This window comes from Sus scrofa, chromosome 9 (genome assembly GCF_000003025.6).
Source record: "Sus scrofa isolate TJ Tabasco breed Duroc chromosome 9, Sscrofa11.1, whole genome shotgun sequence".
In the NCBI taxonomy this organism is placed as follows: domain Eukaryota; kingdom Metazoa; phylum Chordata; class Mammalia; order Artiodactyla; family Suidae; genus Sus; species Sus scrofa.
In genome coordinates, this window is record NC_010451.4 from 44079250 (window position 1) to 44099333 (window position 20084).

Here is a 20084-nt window from a genome sequence, read left to right on the forward strand (position 1 = left end):
CCCCCCAAAATTAAATACCTAAGAATAAACCTGACCAAGGAGGTAAAACACTTCTATGCTGAGAACTATAAAACATTAATCAAGGAAATTAAAGAGGATTCAAAGAAATGGGAAGATATTCCATGCTCTGGATTGGAAGAATTAATATCATTAAAATGGTCATACTACCCAAAGCAATCTACAGATTCGATGCAATCCTTATCAAATTACCTGTGACATTTTTCACAGAACTAGAACAAACAATCCAAAAATTTATCTGGAACCATAAAAGACCAGAATTTCCAAAGCAATCCTGAGGAACAAAAACCAAGCAGGAGGCATAACTCTCCCAGACTTCAGACAATACTATAAAGCTACAGTAATCAAGACAGTGTGGTACCAGTACATCAGGTCTTTTTCAAAGATGTTTCTTCTGATTTTTTTTTCCTTTGAATGGACCACATTTTCTTATTTGTATGTCTTTTTTTATTTTTTTGAACACTGGTTATTTGAATCTAATAATCTGGTAACTATGGAAATCCAAGGGTTTGCTGACTTTATTATTGTTTTGTTTTGCTGTTTTGGTTGCTGTAGGCTATCTCTGTGTCAAGGATCACCTAAGATGTAAACTTAAAGTCAGGTTTTTCCTGACTGCCTTTTCCTGGGCAGTCACTATCACTTTTCTAATTTTCTTCATAGATGGAGTTGGTTTCAAATGTCCTAGTTTTTAATATCTGGCTCCCAAAAGAAGAAAAAAACAGGAAAATTAAGCGTCAGAAGGTGCTGGTCTCTTAAATACTGTGAAAGTCACTTCAGCCAGAGGGGGAAGGGCTTGCAACAATAAGAGAGGCACAAAAAAATGGACACCTGTCTTTTGTCTGTACCTCTGTGATCAGAAGTAGTAGTCAGAGCACACATCCCCATAATTTGGAGGACAGAGTCCTTTTTGCCTACCTGGCTCCTGCAAGTTGTGAGCAGGCTTCTCCAGGTACATGTGCACAGCTGCCTGCCAAAGGACTGAGAGAGGTGAAGTAACTGGTCCAAGGCCACACAGTTGGCAAAGGCTATCCTGACTTCTCATCAGGTTCACTTTCTCCTTGGTACATTGCACCCTGCCTCTCGACCAAGGCACCCCAAGCTGGGTGGACAGCTAGTCTCATCACTTACCCTCTCACCTCTCAATCTCTTTGTCTCACTCCCTCTGGCCTCCCTTTTCTTAACCAGAATGCCCGGTAGTGTAATGGATAATAACAGATATACAGAGTTTGTTTCATAGTCATTGGCTGTATCATATTGGGCAAGATACTTAATTTCCCTAGCCTCCTTAATTTCCTCAACTCTCAGATGGGGATCAGAAAGTATTTACCTCAGAGGGTTACTATAAGGACTTAGCACAGTGCCTAGCACATATAGGCTTTGGTTATCTGACTTCATGTCTCTCTTCCTCGGTGCCTTTCTCTCTTTTCCTCCCTCTGTTCTTCTGTGTGTCTGTCTGCCTATCTTCCAAACAAGCTACAGTTCCCTTTAATATGCTGAGCCCAGCCTGAGAGATGTAGACGGGCCTGGGGCTGAGACTTCCTGGATCAGGAAGCTAAGTTATTCCAGGAAAGGAACTACAGTAAAATGACACCATGAATGCCTTCCTCACCTGTGTCAGCTAAGTCCTTGGAAGAAAGGCCTGGGGAGGCTGTAGGGGATGGAGACAGCCCTGAGAAGACCTGCGGTGAAGTAAGCTGGGGGTCCCAGTCCTGGGTGAGATGAGGCCAGGTGGGATGAGAGTGGCCAGGCATCAAGGGCACCACCCTCAGGGAATAGCAGAAGGTAAAGGTTAGCCCCCTGGCCATGGTCCAAGGCATGGTCCAGTAAGTACTAACTGAGCAACCTCTTCACTAGACTGATAGCATCGTGGATGGCATAGGGGCTCTAGGTCTTCTATAGGTGGAGAATAGTCAGGCTACTGGAGAAGCATCCTGGCCCAGAATCCTGAGAAGTAACATCATGGTCTCAGCATCCTGAGAAGTAGGAAGAAGCAGGACTGGTCTCAGAAGACCTAGGTTTGGGTGAATGCACAGCCACTTAGTGATCACATGACCTAGACATCAGACAATTACTCTGTAATATGTAATAACAACACGTGCCCCCCAGGTTGCTGTGGAAATTAAATTTAGAGATAACAGGTAAGAAGGCACTTGGTAAACTACTAGTGGCTCTGTGATGTTGGGTGTTATTATTAGGACATGCTGGTGATCAGAGCTCCCATAGCTATCCCACTGGATGGCCAGTCTGCCACTCATTTCCCTGACCCACTGTCTCAGAGGACCCATTATTAATGGTGACACTGGGAAGACAGACATATTCCAACACAATTTGGCCACATAGTCCAGCTGAGCCCCTAATCAACTTGCTATGTGACCTTGGGCTAATCTACTTCTGGGCCTCAGTTCCTTCTTTATACCAGGGATAGGAAGGTATTAATGTTAAATTTTCAGATCTGTGAGCCTGTTTTGACTTGATGTTGTTAGCATGAAATCAGTTATGATGGAAGTCTTTACAGCACAGAAATTGGCAAACTCTACAAATCAGGGTACTATTGTTTAAATCAGGGTATTATTGTTTAGGGTGACATTCCAGAATCTCCTCCTTCCAGTGGCTAGCCAGGAATGGAGCAGCTGGCCCAGACAGCTTGCCTAGCATGCTCAGCATCCTGTACCTTTCTAGGAACTCACCTTGATAAATATGGCATCACACCTGGTAGCAGCAGACTCCCCCTACACTCTACCTGGTGGATCTCTGGGTACAGACAAGGAGAGGGGGGATGGAGGGAGGGAGGGAGCCATATGCTTGTCAATGTCAGGAACAAGCTCTGGGCCCCACCTGGCCTGAGTATTATGGGAAGCCCTTTCTCCCCAGTATTCCTGATCTCTCTGCTCTTCCCAGCCAGTGTCAAAGCAGGAATGGAGATGGCCAAGCCTGCAGCATTCCACATACTTTGTAACCAAAAGGTACCAACAGAGAGACCCCTGCCCCTCCCTGCTATCCCCCTCAAGACCCCCACATCACTTAAGAGTCATGTTTATGGGGCATCTCCTGCATAGACTGCAGTGTGCCTTGTGTGTGCAGAACTGGACCACATATACTTTCTCTCCCTTGTGTGTTGTCCCACACATCCCCTCATACCCACACACTCATAACCTAGAAGGCAAGCAGCCCCAGGTGAGGGGGCAAAGGGAGGGACCTGTGCAGAGGGCTGCCTGAGGGTAGAAGTGAGCCTGGTCTCTGCCCTCACTCTGTTCCCTTCCAAGCTTTGGGGGTGTTGTTCTTGCTGCTCTTTTCTGAATCAAGCCCTCAGGCACCTGCTCACTCCACATTATGGGTTGGACTGTGTCCCCTAAAAATGCTATGTAGAAGTCCAAGCCCCCAATGCATCAGCAGGTGACAGGACTTGGAGATAAGAGTTTGAGTTTAAATGAGGTCATTAGGATGGGCCCTAACTCAAAAGGACAGATGTCCATATAAAAAGGGAGAAACTGAGACAGCGTGGCAGACATGCATTGAGAAAAGATGCCATGAAGACACAGGGATGAGACAACAGCTGAGCCAACAGGCCTGAAGCAGGTCTTCCCTCCAGCCCTCAGAGGAGCCCACTCTGCCCTACCTTGATCCTGGCCTTGCAGCCTCCAGAACAGCACATTCCTGTTGTTTAAGCCACCGAGTCTGCAGCAGCCCTAGGAAACCAGTACACTTTCTTCTCTGAAAGAGAATTGAGAGAAAACTGGTTTCACTCTTTCCAAGCACATTCGCTCTAAGTCACTATCTGGTCCTCACATCACATGACTCCTTAGGCGCAATAGGTACTTCTCATCCCATATTACAGATGAGGAATCTGAGGCCCAGAGGCAGGGGGCTTACCAAAATGCAAGCACAGAGCTAACCACCGAGCCAGGACTAGAACTCAGTCCTCCTTGCTGACATCTCAAAGTACCTTCCTGCATCAAGCCCAACATCTCCTTAGACTTCTGTAAGGCGGAGTTCCCGTCGTGGTGCAGTGGTTAACGAATCCGACTAGGAACCATGAGGTTGCGGGTTCGGTCCCTGCCCTTGCTCAGTGGGTTAACGATCCGGCGTTGCCGTGAGCTGTGGTGTAGGTTGCAGACGCGGCTCGGATCCCGCATTGCTGTGGCTCTGGGGCAGGCCAGTGGCTACAGCTCCGATTCGACCCCTAGCCTGGGAACCTCCATATGCCGTGGGGGCGGCCCAAAGAAATAGCAAAAAAAAAAGAATTCTGTAAGGCTGCAGGGTTGGGGCCACTTCCCTTTACCGGGTCCTCCCCACCCTCCCACCCCCCGCCCCCACATTCTCTGTGGCATCACCCAGGCAGCCTCTAATCACCCCAATGCCTGGGCTCCACCCCAGACCAAGTGAATCAGAACCTCGGGGGTGGGGTTCAGGCAGTAATAGCTTTTACAGCAAATTAACATGATTCTCACGCAGAGCAGTGGTAGGAAAGCATCAGCTAGAGGGTTCCAAGTGGAGTCCCTGACCAGGCGCCACTGCCTCCCACAGCCAGCAACTGATGATGTGGCAAGGGGGATGGGGGCCCAAGTATCCCCACTCTGTCCCAGAGGGAAACCCCACAGGTGATATAAATTAAGGTGTGAAATGGCACTCACTTATTCTGCACAAAGCCTAGAAACTGTCAGGGTTGGGAGAAGTTCTCTTTTATTTTAGTGGGTAGTGGCGGTGGTGAGGTTCTTTAAAATACTGATGGAAGGAAAAAACAGTGATTTTGCTTTAAACATGGGGCCTTTACTCATCCATCTAAATCAACTGTAATTGCTTATTATGAAAATGGAAGCGCTGCACGGAAACACATACTACATGCTGGGTACAAGCTAAGTAACCCTTATGGTGTTTGCTCTTCCAATAACCCTATAAGGTAGGTATTAGAATCCCCATTTTACAGAAGAGGCAACTGAGAATTGGAGATGTTATTATTTAACCTACCCACGGCCGCTCAGCAATTAGGCGACGGGGCTGGGATGCCAACCAGGAGGTCTGGCACCAAGGCCTGTGACACTGAGTACCGGCTGCATGGTCATCTGTAAAGTAACTTAATGTTCATAACCCCATTTTTGTAAAAAGCACTAAAACAGGTATCATAGATACTATAATGTCTAAACAAAATGTCTTTTTCCCCTTTCTTCAAAATTTCCAGAGATTTTTTTTCCTTCCCTAACTTGGGATTGAGGAGCTCAAGCAGTAGTAGGCCCCAACCTAGAGATGCAGCAGAAAAGACACCCCCATACCCAGCACTAGGAACCCCAGTCTGAACACCAGCCCTGGCACCCCACTATCGCCAGTTCTCATCCCTACCTGGGCCCTCCACCAGCAGGAAACAGGGAACTATGGGCTGGGACTGCCCTCTAGTGGCTGTGAGACTAACTGCAACCAATACAACCACACTTTCCTAGGCAAGAGCCCCCAGCCCCAATGAAAGGGGGAAATTGCACACTCACAGTGACCCAGACCCCTGAAGCTCTGCCAGACTGAAGCTTGGAGGCCTAGATGATGTATCGTCATAAGACCAAATCATGCCAGACTCCAGCTCACCCTTTTCACCTCCTCAGCTGATGGGGGTATGAGAAGTCTAGAGAAGGGTCCCCTGCAGGGCAGGATTCTAGCACCAGGGCAATGATAGGAGTCCTGAATGGGGGCCCACAACACTCCCCCAAAAATGGCCTGTGCCCTCCCTCCAAAGCTCTCACCCACCCCTCTCCTCGAGCAAACAACACACAGGTCCTAGGTCCTGCCCGCCCAAGCTCTCCCCACTCTAGGAAGCCTGAACCCTCCCTCCCCCAAACTCCCCTTAGCTGACCATTAACTCCAGGGGTACAGGGGGCCACTGTACTCAGCAGGAGGCCCAGAATACAGGACATCAGTCTTCCCCTCCCCCAGCAGACTGAGAGCCCCCGAGGGCAGGACTGCTCCATGTATGTCTCTGGCACTGACCTGGGCCATGGCCTAGACACAGAAGCCTGCTCGGTGGGTTACATCAAATCCGGTGGAGGACTTGGCCGTCGGCACCCACACAGGAGGCTCCTCTCCCACCCTCTCCACAACCCAGTGCACACGGAGGGGCCAGTCGGTGGACCCAAAGTGGGGAAGGGACTGTTCCTAGGAAAGCCCAGGAAGCTGGGGAAGGAGCAGACATGGATGGCACAGAAGACTCTGTGGGCGAAGGGCTGGCTCTCTGGTCTCTACTCCCTACTGAGCTGGTGGAGGTCTGTGTCCCAGAGAGGGGGATGCCATCCCCTCCCAGTTCCCATCAGCTGAGGGGAAGATGGGGTGGGAGTCCCAGAGCCACCCCAGCCCAGCCCAAGTCAGGCAGGAGGGACATCGCCTCCTCAGAAGGGTGTCGGGCCCCCACCACTGGCTGAGGGTACCTCCCACCACAGCCCAAGGTCTGAGAGCATTAGCAGCCTGCAGACTGTCAGGAGCAATTCCAAAGGCCCAATTTATATTCCCAAGTAGAGGACCTGTTAATATGGAGCCTGCCTCTGGGGAAGCAGGAATGCTCTGGGTAAGAGATGATAAATCGGGGCCCAGCAGCCGGGCTGAGAGCGTAAACTCACTTACATCTCATTTATCAGGGCCGCCTCTCCAGGCCTCCCACCCACTGGGCTTCAGCCATCTCATGGGCCACAGGGGTCAGCCCTGTGAGGGTCCCTTTGGGCCCCAAGAAGCCCAGTATGGTAGGAGATGGCAGAGCAGTCAGTCCTGCCCAGCAGCAAAGGGGAATGGGACTGGGGCGTGGGCACATCCAACCACACAAAGCAGACATGGTGAGGCCCAAACCAGAATACTCCTGCAACAAAGCCCCTGCTGCTTGATCTTGTGAGAGGCCCAAAGAATGCCACCAGATCCGTCTTGGGCCCAGCCTCTGCCTAGGGAATGATGTCCAGTCAATTGGGCCTAAAGGCAGTCAGGTTCAGGCCCGAGGACAGGGTGGGAGCTCTCCACACACACACAGGCACCCGCCGCCACACATATCCTGGGCAGGGGCATGTGGCCGGGCACTGCCGTGTAGTGGGCTCGGTGCCCGGGCCAGGCGGGCGGGGGTGCAGCGTGAGTAATGGCGGGCGTAAGATGCACCCGAATCCTGATAAGGGAGAATAATAACTTGTCAAAGATATATATGATATGTGTTTGCTTTCCCGACGGAATATCTATGGGGCTAATTCATCAAGCCGGCGGGCTGGCTAGAGACCCAAGGAAGGAAGAGAAGAGGAGCACGTGACCGCAGGCCCCAAAGCTCCAGGCGGGAGGGGAGGGGGTCTGCTCTGGCTAGACTCCCGCCAGGGCCTGGGAAGCATGGAAACTGGCCCCATCCAGGGTGGAGGGAGTTGTCCCTGGGGTCCCTTGGTCCCTAAGGCTAATTCCCAGGTGCATTTTGGGTCTGGAACCCAGAGCTGATGGCCATGGACTTGGGAAGCCTGCTGTCTCTCATGTGCTCACCTCTCCTCCCCTCCTTCCTCCCTGCTCTGCAGTCTGCGGAAAGCCTCTGGTTTGAAAAGTTGGAAGATGATCTGAAACAGGCTCCCCTTTTGGAGGGAAGGTAAACAGAAGCAGCTCTTGGGGAGAACAAAGCTGAGAGGGCGGGCCTACCTGGTCCACAGCTCTCCCTGCCCCCGCTCCCCAACCTTCCTGGGCTCCCAGAGAAGAAGGGAAAAGCAGAAAGAGGCCCTGCTTCCCTTACCCAGGTCACTGCAAGGATGCCGAGGCCAAAAAACCCACTTGGAAACAGGGTGCTCCCCGGGCAGGTAGTGGCTTCGCACCAGAGAGACTCCTCTCATCTGTCTACGCTTCAAGACCCCCAAGGGGCTGGAGCTTCCTCTCTGATCCGTCTCTGCCTTCCTCCTCTCTTCTCATCATAGCTCTCAACACAGCTCGCCTCACCCCAGGGCCTCTGGAGGTCTACCTGGCTCCTGGGCTCACCCCTCCTCTGTCCCCCAGGCCCTTGGGGGACACCTTCCCCGGCTCCCCGTCAGACCATCAGTGACGTCTGATCACTGTCACCCAGGTCTTGGTTCTGCCACTTCCCACGGAGGTCAGCTCCCTCCCCTTCGGCTCCAGGCTGACAGGCACCCTCCCTGTGTACCCACTCGCTCAACAAAGGCTGGAGCCCTGCTGGGCCTCAGGGACACAGCAGTGAGCAAACAGACCAAGGGCCCGGCCACTGCGGAACTTGGGCTGTGAAAACACTGAGACACTCCACTGGAGTTACCACCCTCCTCTCCCCTCCCCGACGTCCCCTGACCCAGCAACCAAAGGCTCTACTTCTGACACAGCTCAGGGGCCTCCAGGATCCTGCCCAGCTCCTGGCTCTGCATCCATCCTGGTTAGTAAGGGCTGGTGCCACGATGGTGTTAAGTATTGTGATTCTCACCCTGGATGGTGCATCTGTGGCCCATCCTGTGGGGATTACATGAGAGCTTCTCTTCGCAAGAATCGCCACTGGGCAATTCTCCCTCCCTTCCTTCCCTCCTTCCTTCCTTCCTTCCCACTTCTCCTTCCTTCTCTCCCTCTCCTTCATTCCTTCCCTCAGCTCTGAACAGATCTGAGAGGCCACCCACCAGTGCTCACAGCCCCCCTCCTGCTCTCCTATCTAGGGCCCCCCTGGCAGTGGCTGGCATCTCCCAGATCCCAAGGGTCAGGAAATATGGAAACCAGGCTCCACCACAAGTGCCAACCCCGGCCGCTCTCCATTGCTCCCTAAAGGACGGCCACAGCCCCTCTCTGCTCCTCTGCCCTCTCCCCACCCGCCCACACCACCCTGTCCACAGGGGGCAGGCCCAGGGCTGGAGACCACTGGCCTGTCCCCCCTCCCAGGGCATGTGGAAAGGGAGGAGAAAGGGGGGCCATGCCCCTGCCAGTGCAGCCCGAAGCTGGAGAGCAATTAACTTGGCATTTTCAAACAAGGGCAGAGGAAGCAGGAGCCACAGGACTGAGTCAGCACATCACAGAGGCGGGTGCCAAGTGGCTGGCTCAGCTCGTTAGCAGGACAGGGCTGAGCCAACGAGAAACAAGGTCAGGGAGGAGAGGGTAGAAGCCCCTAAAAGGAGATGGGGGGCAAGGGAGGGGGGAAAGCTGCCAGCCCCTTCCCAGCCCCAACCCTGCAGCCAGCCTGGATAGGTCCTGACTGCCAAGGCCACAAGAGCAGCCTTCAGCTGTTTTTCTCCCAGGCAGCCCCTGCCCACCACCACAAATCAGCAAACATTCTCCATGTATTGCCTGTGCTCCATGACTAGCAATAAACATGACAGTCCCCTCCATCCCCCACCCCACCCCCACCACACACACACACACACACACACACACACACACGCGCGCGCGCGCACACACACACACACACACACACACACGAGTTGGCCTCCAAGGATGCTATGATCAAGGGCCTGTGGCCTAGAAGAAGCACAGGACTGGAGAGGAGTGGGGGTGGAGGGCTCTGGCGGCCGAGGGGAGTTCATGGAAGAGGTGGGCTTTAGAAAGCTACATTTTGGAGTTCCCGTCGTGGCACAGTGGTTAACGAATCCGACTAGGAACCATGAGGTTGCGGGTTCGATCCCTGCCCTTGCTCAGTGGGTTAACGATCCGGCGTTGCTGTGAGCTGTGGTGTAGGTTGCAGATGCGGCTCGGATCCCGCATTGCTGTGGCTCTGGCGTAGGCCGGTGGCTACAGCTCCAACTGGACCCCTAGCCTGGGAACCTCCATATGCCGCCAGAGCGGCCCAAGAGATAGCAAAAAGACAAAAAAAAAAAAAAAAAAAAAAAAAAAAAAAAAAAAAAAAAGCTACATTTAAAATAAGGTCTGCATACTCTGCCTTTTTCCAAAAAGGAAACCAAGGCACCGAATCCAGCCATGTGCTGAGTACTCTGCCAGGTGCCAGGGGCTCTACCCGCCTCACCTATGATCCTTACATCCTCCTGCAAGACCCCGCTCACCTAGGAGGAAGCAGAGGCCAGGGCTTCCATGACTCCCCCAAGCTCATGTGGAATCGGGCAGAGCTGAGACTTACGCTTGGAGCCCTGCACTCCAGAGGCTGTGTTCTTCTCACTCACTCCTGCAGGTAGGATTTGGCAAGGCTGAGAGGGGAAGTGCTGGAGCAAAGGCCCCAGTGTAAGAGTGAACTCCATACTCCACTGAGTTCTCTAGGCTGTCAGCCAGGCTGCAGGCTGCAGAGCTGAGTGTCTGTGATGGTTGATTTTACGTCCATGTGACTGGCTAAGGGATGCCCAGCCGGCAAAACAGTTTCTGGGCGTGTCTGTGAGGGTGACTCCGGAAGGGAGCAGCACTTGAATCGGTAGAATAAGTGAAGAAGGTCTCCCTCACCGATACGGGTGGCCTTCAACCAATCTGCCGAGGGCCTGAATAAACAGAAAGGCAGAGGAAGGGCGGATCTGCTCTCCTCTTGAGCTGGAACATCCATTCGTGCTCCTGGGTCTGGGGCCTGCAGACTCGACCCGGACTTACACCACCAGCTCCCTAGGAGCCTGACCTCCTGCTTGGACTGAGTTACACCACTGGCCCCCTGTTCTCCGCTTGCTTATGGCACATCATGGGACTTCCTGACCTCTGTAACTGCATGAGCCAATGCTATATAATAAATCAAATAAATGGATAGCTCTCCACATCCTCTTGACTAATACAGCACCCCCAGGACAGAGTGTTGCTCTCAGGGTTACCGACATTGCCCTGTGGACGCGTCACAACTTGGGGAGGATCTCCTACGCCACACAGTACAGTATCCTTGCAGACCGGAACCAAGAATTTACCAGAACACCGCACTGGACTATATCACCATGGTTGCTAATTCTACTGGTCTTGATTAATCTTGACTCTTGAGAAAGGGGCTACTTCCAAGAGGCTGTGGGTGGTTCTCTCTGGCCCTGATGCTACTGCTCTTTTCGGGGCAGGAAGGTTTAGGCGGAAGGCTCAGGGGCCACAGGCTAGGGGGAAGGACAGTGACAGTCAAGAACTGGGTAAAATCTGGAGTCAGCCAGTCATGGCCATGCTGGCCATGAGACGCAGGGTCCCAGATGGATGAAGGGGCTGGGCAGGGAGGAAAGGGACCTGTTGCTTGGCTGAATTCCTGGCCTGAATTTCCCATCAGCATCAAGTTGGGACATCCCTCCCTGCAGGCCTTCCTTGGGGCTGGCGCCACCTGCTCCACCACTTCCTCTAGTCTCACGACATGACCCAGTCCCGCACCCCCATTCTCTTCATCTAAATGTGGACAGACTTTCCCTCTCCTTCACAGTCTGCCCAGGTGAGGCTAGGACATTCTGAAAGAGACTTTTGTTAGAAAGCACAGCGCAGAGAAATACAAAATCGTGCAGTGGACAAATGCTTCTGAGGCAGTTACTGAATGATAAAGGGTTGCACAAGATTTCTCCAAAGTTCCTTGGCCACTGCTGTATCCCTGGTGCCAAGAACTGTGCTCAGTAGAGAGGAGTTGCTTAGGACACCTTTGCTGAGTGGGCAGCAGATGAAGGGATGAGTGGCCAAGTGCACATCCTGCCTGATACGAAGCATGGCTCTCCCCTCACCAAAGCTCGTCTTTCTCACTCTCAGCTCCACACATCACTGACCTGAGGACCCCCCCGCTGCTCTCGCCTGTCCTGCAAACAAGCCTCACCATGAACCCACCTGCTTTCCTGCCAGACTTCTCCCCATGCCACTTCCATGCCACAGTGCACCCCTCCCACCCGGTGACCACACTGCCCACGCCACCATCTGCTGTGGGCTGAGCAGGGCACAGAGCGTTCTTTATGACTTGTCTCATCTGATCCTCATGTGCCACACACAGGTACTAAAGGCACCCAGTTTGGAGATGAAGAAGCTGAGGATTAGAGAGGCCCAAGGTCATACAGCTGGTAAATACAAGAGTCAAGACTCCGACCCTCGACTGTTTCCACAACCCATGCTCTGCCTCTGAGAGGGGTGATGATGACAAGGACCTCTGACACCACCAGGCTTCCTCCTGAGATTTCCCCAATCGTCAAATTCTAATACGTCGATGACAATGAATTTGCTCCAAAGACACTTGTCCAATAAATACTGAGCACCCACCATGTGTTCAGTGGATACAGGAATGACAGGCATCAGACCCCCTCCCCTGGAACTGCTGTGGTCCTTGAGGTGGACGCCACCTTGCCTGGGGTGACTGGTCCCTGACCAGGGACCTTCCACCTCCAATGCTGAATTCTCATCATTAAACAGTCAAGAGAAACCCCTCTTATTTGGTTTGCTCGGCCCCCATCTCCTGCGGCCTGCAGCTTGCTCACAAAGCTCGTCTGCCCACCAAGTTCTGAGCACCAAGAACAATCAGACACAGGTAATCCTGCCTCCCTGGGGGGTTCTCCGGCATCCCCCAGGGAGAAGGTGCCCTGGAGCCCTGACACTACACTCTAGCAACATCAAAAGTACTTGACTCATGGAGTTCCCATTATGGCACAGCGGAAATGAATCTAAGTATTCATGAGGATGAGGGTTCAATCCCTGGCCTCGTTCAGTTGGACAGTCCACCTGTGGTAAGGACCACAGCTCACAGCAACGCCAGGTCCTTAACCTACCAAGCGAGGCCAGGGATTGAACCCAAGTCCTCACGGATACTAGTCAGGTTCATCACCACTGAGCCACAATGGAAACTCCCACACTGCCTCTTACCAGCTGCCCAAATCGAGCCGGGGCCACAAGCTCAGCATGAGTGATTTGTCACTGCCATGTAGGGTCGCACAAACAGAAGAGTATAAATATGTATGTGCTGTGGAAAGAGTAACAATCACCTGAGTCTCCACCACCCAGGTTAAGACACAGTGTTATTAGTGCCTTAGAAGCCCCCATTTCCTCTGCACCCCCCACCCACCCCTCCATGACGCTCCCCGTTAACCGCTGGAGTTAACCACTATCCTTACTCCGGAATTAATCATCCCCTAGCTTTGTTTTATGGCTGTGCCACTTTTATGCATCTCCCTAATAATGTATTGCCCTTTGCTTACACAGCTAGGTTTGTGCCTGCTACTCAGTTTTTCAAAACTAAACAGGATCTGTGATCTCTTCAGTGCGCAACACTGTTATGTGCAAGTTCTCCCAACGCAGTGAACTTGGAGCAGATGCCTATTATAAAACCAAGCCACAAATGCATGTACAGCGTTCTCCCATCAGACAGCACCAGCTCGCTCCTAAAAGCCACTTTATTTTAGGCACTGAATTAATGGTGTACAAATGACATGTACAATAATGTGGAATTAGCATACGTCTTAAATTTTTTTTCCAGGAGGATTTTGCATGTGTGTGAAAAAGTCAACAGCTCAGGCCCTTGTCTAACAGGGCTGTTTTGATCCCTGTTGCCTGACAGCAGGGACTCACCCTTGTGTGTTTGGAGGCAGAAAAGAGGCTCCAGGAGGATGTGAGAAGCAGGCTCAGAGGGTCCCCCAGACCCCTCTGTGCTTTCCCCCAGCCAGCCTTCACTACGGTGGCTTTGGCCCCAAGCTGCCCTAGCCCAAGGACCCGGTGGCAGATGGAAACAGACCTACTTTGGTTTCCACGGCAACTACAGGCATCAGGAGGCCAACTGAGTGAGCCGCAGCCAATAAGGCAGCTGGTTTGTAGGGTGTTGATCTCTCTGCGGACCAGCAAGGCGGAATCACCAGGGACCAGAGGTAGCAACCAAGCCAGGAGGAGCCCTAGGAGCTGGGCACAGAGTCTGCAGGGAGCAGTCTGCAGAGCTTGCATATCTGTGAGCGTACATTTGTGTACACTCACCCACCACCCTCTCCCACCCACCCACTCGGGCAGAGGCACATGCTGAGAGGTGCACTTCCACACTCCACTGTGACCAAAGAGACCCATGCCACCAACTCAGACTCGTGTTCACACCAAATATACCACTGACCCACTTTCACACTCAAAAACACAGATCCCTGCACACAAATACACATTCATACATAATAACATAAGACATAATCCTTGGGAGTTCCCATCATGGCTCAGTGGAAACGAACCCGACTGGGATCCATTATGACGCATGTTCAATCCCTGGCCTCACTGAGTGGATTAAGGATCCAGCGTTGCCGTGAGCTGTGGTGTAGGTCGCAGACTCGGCTCAGATCTGCCATTGCTGTGGCTGTGGTGTAGGCCAGCGGCTACAGCTCTGATTGGACCCCTAGCCTGGGAACCTCCATATGCCGCAGGTGCAGCCCTAAAAACGACAAAAAAAGAGACATAACCCTGGATAGATCCACATTCATCTCAGTGTACATTCTCTATACACACCCTCACACACAGCTGGTGCACACACTCACCTTAGACACACACAGACCCCCCCCCCACAGAGAGAAATGCACACCCATCCTCACCTGTGTGTTCGCAGGGACACTCCCACAACAGACACATAGACTCAGAGCCTCCGGATGCTACGATTCAGAAGCTGAGGAGCCTAAACTTCCTGAAATGACTCGTAAATGAGATGTGTTTCCACTGCAGGGCTGGAGCAGCATCACAAAATCCCAGAGACAACTCTCCTGGTTTGTTGCCTCATAAACGGTGCCCCCCATAGAGGACAGCCTTTAATCTTCTCTGTTTATTTACTCAGAGTAGTTCTTTTTGTGGGTCCTCCATAAATACCAGAAGGACAGAAATTCAACAATCCTCACGTTGCACAGACTTGAAATAAAAATTTTGTTGACAGACTCCGAGATGCACATTTCTCTGTAAGACACCTGTGCGTGACCCCATCCCTGGACATGCCCACTGGCCCCAAAAGGCAAGGAGAGGAGGACTGCTGGTTCCGCTCCTAGGAAAAAGAGACAAATTCACAGACTGTGGAGTACCTTGCTAGGTCAGGGGTTAGCTCCTGGCCTAGCAGTAAAACCTGACAACCACAAGCTCCATCCACTGAGGCCCTTGAGAACTAGTGGTCACGAAGGCACAGGGAGGGTGGAGGTTGGGGGGACATTTTGTTAAGAATTTCTTGAAGCACACTGAAAACTTGTGACATTTCAATACTGTCTTAGTGATCATTTAACGAATGGAAAAATGGAGAGATTTTATACACATATATATACTCCTCTTGCAATAATAATCATAGCTAATACTTACAGGCACAAAAAGGTCAATACCTGTTAAGTTGCTGTTTTTACTGTGATTTTAGATTGATAATGAAAAGCATCTAGAACTTAAAAATTGGGGGTGGTTGAGAAGAATCTCATTTTACAGGATTTTAAACACTTTTCAGTTTTAGCTGCAGGATTAGCACTGTGTGGTACTTTACAGAACGGTTTCAAAAATACCATCTCCTTTGTGTCCCCGAGTATCTCCCGTGGGCCAGGCACCAAGGTCGGTGGGGGTTGGGGGGGTAGCCATAGATTAAGGAGACAGGCCTTGAGGAGCCCACAATCCAGCAAGGAAGGGGTGGGGGAGCCACACTGGAACAGGGCACCATGTATCCTCCTGTCATCACAAAGGCCAATGCAAAGGGCATTAAGCACAGGGCAAGGACCCATTTGTTGATGGGAAAGAATCTGGAAGGGGGGGAGAATCAAAGAAGGCTGCGGGGAGGAAGTCACACTTGAGCTGGGCCTGAACTCACAAGTAGGTTTAGACAAGCCAAGTTCCTGGCTGGAAAGAGGCGCTGGGCACAGCTGTAGAACAGTGGGTGGTCGACCTGGGCAGCTAGACGCAGGGGCCCAGGAGGAAACAGGGGAGAATGAAGCCACAAAGGTAGACTGGGGTCAGATTGAGAAAGCCCTAGCATGGCAAAGCACCTCAGGTTCCTGGGTGTCTGCCGCAGGCCCGCAGGATAGGGCTAGGAACCTCGAAAACAAACCGGAGGATTAAAATTGCACCCTCCCAGGAAGGGAGCCAGAGCGCTGGCCTGCACCCCTGGCACCTGGCTCGGCGCCTGACCCACACGAGGCCTTCCATAAATGTTTGCTGAACTACATGCCGCGCGGGTCATGCGAGGAGAATGGAATTAAGAGTCGGGTGACCTCGAGGGCTGGTTCAGGCCCACTATTGACTGGCTCTGGGACCCTGGACCAGAGATTTAACCTCTGGTTCTCTATTTCCACGCTGGTAAAACGAATCCGATAATGCCCTGACCTCTCTGCTTTAGCTGTTCTGAGGCTCACGCGAGGGAACCGGCTGAAGGCGCTGGAAAGCGTAGAGCGCGCGCCAGGGCGGGGAACCACGCGGGCTGCTACCGCCGCCCCGGGACCATTTGCGGGGAAAGCTGGCTTAGCCGTCAGCAATTACCTGCGCTCCAAACGCGACACCCGCGCTCGGTTTCCGCGCAGACAGGTGGTGCGATTTGGCCGCGCGCCTTGGCGGAGGCCCCGCCCCCGACGCCCGCGCCTGCGCCCCGCAGCCGCAGCCCGGGACCGCATAGGGGAGGGGGCCCCGAGAGACGACGAGGGCCCAGTCGGCTGCGGGGAGCTCAAGGCGCCCCCTCTCTTGCAGGAGCAGCGCCGGTCTCCCAAAGCCAAGGCAGCAGCAAGGCCTGCTTTTCCCCAGTTAGCACACCGCTTCTAAAAGGTGAACAGGGAAGGAAGCTGCTTCCCACATGGAGAAACTGAGGCTTAGAGACATTAGGGGATTTGAGGCGGATACACAGATATTAAGAGAAGGAGCCAGATGGAAACCCAAGTCTCCAGAGCTGCAAGTCCAAGGTTTTTCCGTTGGCCGGCACTGGCCAGAGTGCCTCAGACCATTTTGGCCAATATCTGGTGGGGATAGACATTCTTCCTTCACCCACCGCTAGCTTACCTCCTTTCAGAGCAGATGCCTTGCCATTCCCGTGCCGCCTGGCCCACTTCTGAACCACCATGCCACCCCACATACCCCACAGGTTAAATCAATAGAATTAAATTATGAGGGAGTTTTCTGGCGATCTAGTGGTTAGGACTGGGCACTTCCACCACTGCCGTCCAGTTCAGTCCCTGGTCTGGAAACTGAGATCCCACACTAAGCACCTGACCTATGCGGCCAAAAAAGAAAAAAGAAAAAAAAATAAATCATTAAATATAAAGAATGCCTTAAAAAAAAAGATTTTTTTTTCCCAGTAGACTACCCAACTATCCTTGTTCTATTGCCGGAAATGATTGAGAGCTGACCTTACAACCATGGAATTTTAGACTCTGCTGCTTGGAAAGAACTTTAAAGGAAATCTGGTCTAAATGTCAAGCCTGGACAAGCGTGTCTATTGGTACCTCATCACCAAGTGCTCATCTGGCCTTAACCCCCACACCTCCCAGAACCCTGAGCTCCTCATTTCCTCTTTGCTCAACTCTGACTAGTAATTTCTCGCTTTTCTCTAGCTGAAATCCATCAATCTCTTTAATGACTCAGTTGTCCCTCTTGGAGCCACATGGAGCAAATCAACTCTCCCTTTTTTTTTTTTTTTCCACAATCCAGCCTACGTTAGGAGACACCTTCTCTATTCCTGACTCAGCAGCCCCAGTTACTTCAACTGTTCCTCAAATGTCACGCTTTTGAGTTCCTTTCCCACCCTCCAGACACACCACTGTCTGGTCCTGTCCTTCAGAGCTCAGCACAAACATGTGTTCTCACCATATGCCTCCCCTGCGTCATCTGATTTATTCCTGACGGCAACCCCAGGAGATGGATGCCATCATTATCTCTGGTTTGCAGATGAGGAAACTGGGAAGTAAAGGAACTTGCTAACAGTCACAAACCAAGTGGCTGAGGAGTCTCTGCTCCTCTCTGCGGTCCTTGCAGCTCCAGCAGAGACAAGAGCACTGTACTTGGAGTCGGGACATCTAGCTTTGCATCCCACTCTCTAACGTATTATTGTGTGGCTCAGGTAAGCCACGATCTGGTTTTCCTGCTCTGTAAAATGGGAGTCTTTACAGCACCCACCTGCTAGGCTGTTTGGAGATTAAAACAGATTTGGAGATGTGACCCTAGGCCTGTTGCTCCCCACTAGCTCCCCCACCCCTTTTAGGAGTCCTGTGCCATGACTCACAGGGACTATGGCAAGTGAGGGGATTCATGTCACATTCTATGGTGCCGGGGCCCGCTACAGCAGAGAGCCAAGTTCAAATCTCCAGGTCCCCCACCCGGCCTGGAGTCACTCTCTAAAATGATTTGTCAAGTGACAAGCAAAAATATATTACCAATTTAAGAGTGTGATTTGCCTGCAACTTTTTAATCCTCGGGCTGTTGTTGAATAGATTAAAGTGTCTGCTTTGATCCATGCATTTAGATGGAAACATAAATATAGCCATCACTTATTCTCTCAGCCGCCAGGATGGGTGTCACGCTGCATCACGCCAACTTCCGACCCAGCCAGGGTAATGCATGAGAATGACCTTTTTGCCATTCAAATCCCTCTTGACTTTTCTGCTCCCAGCCCGGCCTGCGCTGCTGCTGCAGCCTAACGTGACCAGAACTCACGCTGGGAAACAGTGGCCCAGGAAAGGTTGGAGCAGCGGCAGCCCAGGCACCTGACACCAAGAACTTCCCCCAGATCGGCACAGCTCCGGAGAAACAGATTTTGAAGAGGAATTTGGTACATAGATCTTCTGTCAGCAGAGCAGATTCTGGCTCAGCCGTTTTTCAGGCTCGCTGCTTATCCAGAAATACACCTATTTTCACATGGATCTCTGGCGAAATTTCCTCTTATCTCGTGAGCTGGGAGGTCTCGGAAGGAGCCGGGGGGCTGACTGCGAGGTCGCAGCACAGGGTCGGCCCAGGGTCTGGCTTTGGGACGCTGCGGCTCGGGCGGAGGGGGGCGCACAGAGCCCTTGGCCTTGCTCCATCTATCCGCGGGCATCCCGCCCCCGCCCCTCTCTGAACACCCACCCGCCTGCCTCTGGAGTCTCCATCACTGCGCGGGCCCCTCTGCCACACCTCCGCCCACCCTAAACCCGGACACCTCCATGACCCCCCAACCTTGAAGTTCGCTGAGGGCTGAGCCCAGGACATCTCCCAGGCCCACAGGTCTGCGCAGACGTGCACAGACACGCACACACTGAGGGCCCTCATGGGGCGCCCATAAAGATGGGCCACGCCTGCCGGCCGCTGCAGGTTTGTTCCAGGACTGCTTGTTGGCGCCGGGCCACCGCGAACAGTGGAGGCCGGCACTGAGCAGCCCCCACCAGCAGGCGAAATGGCTGAGCTGTGTTCTGTGGCAGGCAATTAGGCCTCCGACAATGGCCCGCGAAATGTCACAATTAGCGGGGAGGCTGGGATTCCCAGGGGCCTTGGGCATGTGGTGAACCCTGCATTGACCACCACTTTGATGGAGCCAAGACCCAGGGGACAGTTCTCTCCTGCTTGCATAGGACCCTTCGCCAGCGGAGACACCTTTAAGTCTCCTTTCCCCAAACCCCCTTGAATAAATTAACTCCTTCCACCCCAGGAGATTTTATGTTATGGAGAAACAACTCCCCACCCCCACCCCAATTCCAGATAACCAAGGGAGAGAAGATAGTTCCAAAAGCAGTTTGTGTTGTAGCTGAGCCATAAGGAACCCGAACAGTATCCAGGAGGATGCGGGTATGATCCCTGGCCTCACTCAGTGGGTTAAGGATCCATCATGGCAGTGAGCTGTGGGGTAGGTCACAGATGCAGCTCAGATCTGCCATTGCTGTGACTGTGGCAGTAGGCTGCAACTGCAGCTCTTATTCAACCCCTAGCCAGGGCACTTCCAAATGATGTGGGTGTGGCCCTAAAAAAAAAAAAAAAAAATGAGAATGACCCCACTGTGGCTACATCTGCTGCCCTACTCAGCCCTGTCCTCTGCCACAAAACTCTGTTCTAAGAGGCCCACAGTCCATGCCCAGCCAGTCCTCCCCAAAGGCCCTGCCTCTCCCCTTTCCAGGCCCTGGCTCTGCACTCCAGCCCCTGCCTCTGTGTGGGCCTTATTCTTGACTCATCCCCCTCCCTCTCCCTCCAGCAACGCCAGTCTCTCCATCGCTGGTTCTGCTTTCAGAAGGTCCTGACTTTGTCCGTCCCTCCCCACATGCTGACACATAGTGCCTGTGAGCCCCGCTGAGCCAGGTGTGTGTTCCCACACCCTCCCG

The 20084-nt window shown here is 52.6% G+C and overlaps 1 long non-coding RNA gene across 1 annotated transcript; it reads right to left on the minus strand.

The window, feature by feature from the left end:
- On the minus strand, positions 288–19651 carry LOC106504886. The gene is made up of 3 exons (XR_001298829.2): positions 16294–19651; positions 14397–14833; positions 288–3729 (listed from the first exon to the last, which is right to left on the minus strand). It is a non-coding gene; the product is annotated as an uncharacterized LOC106504886 (long non-coding RNA).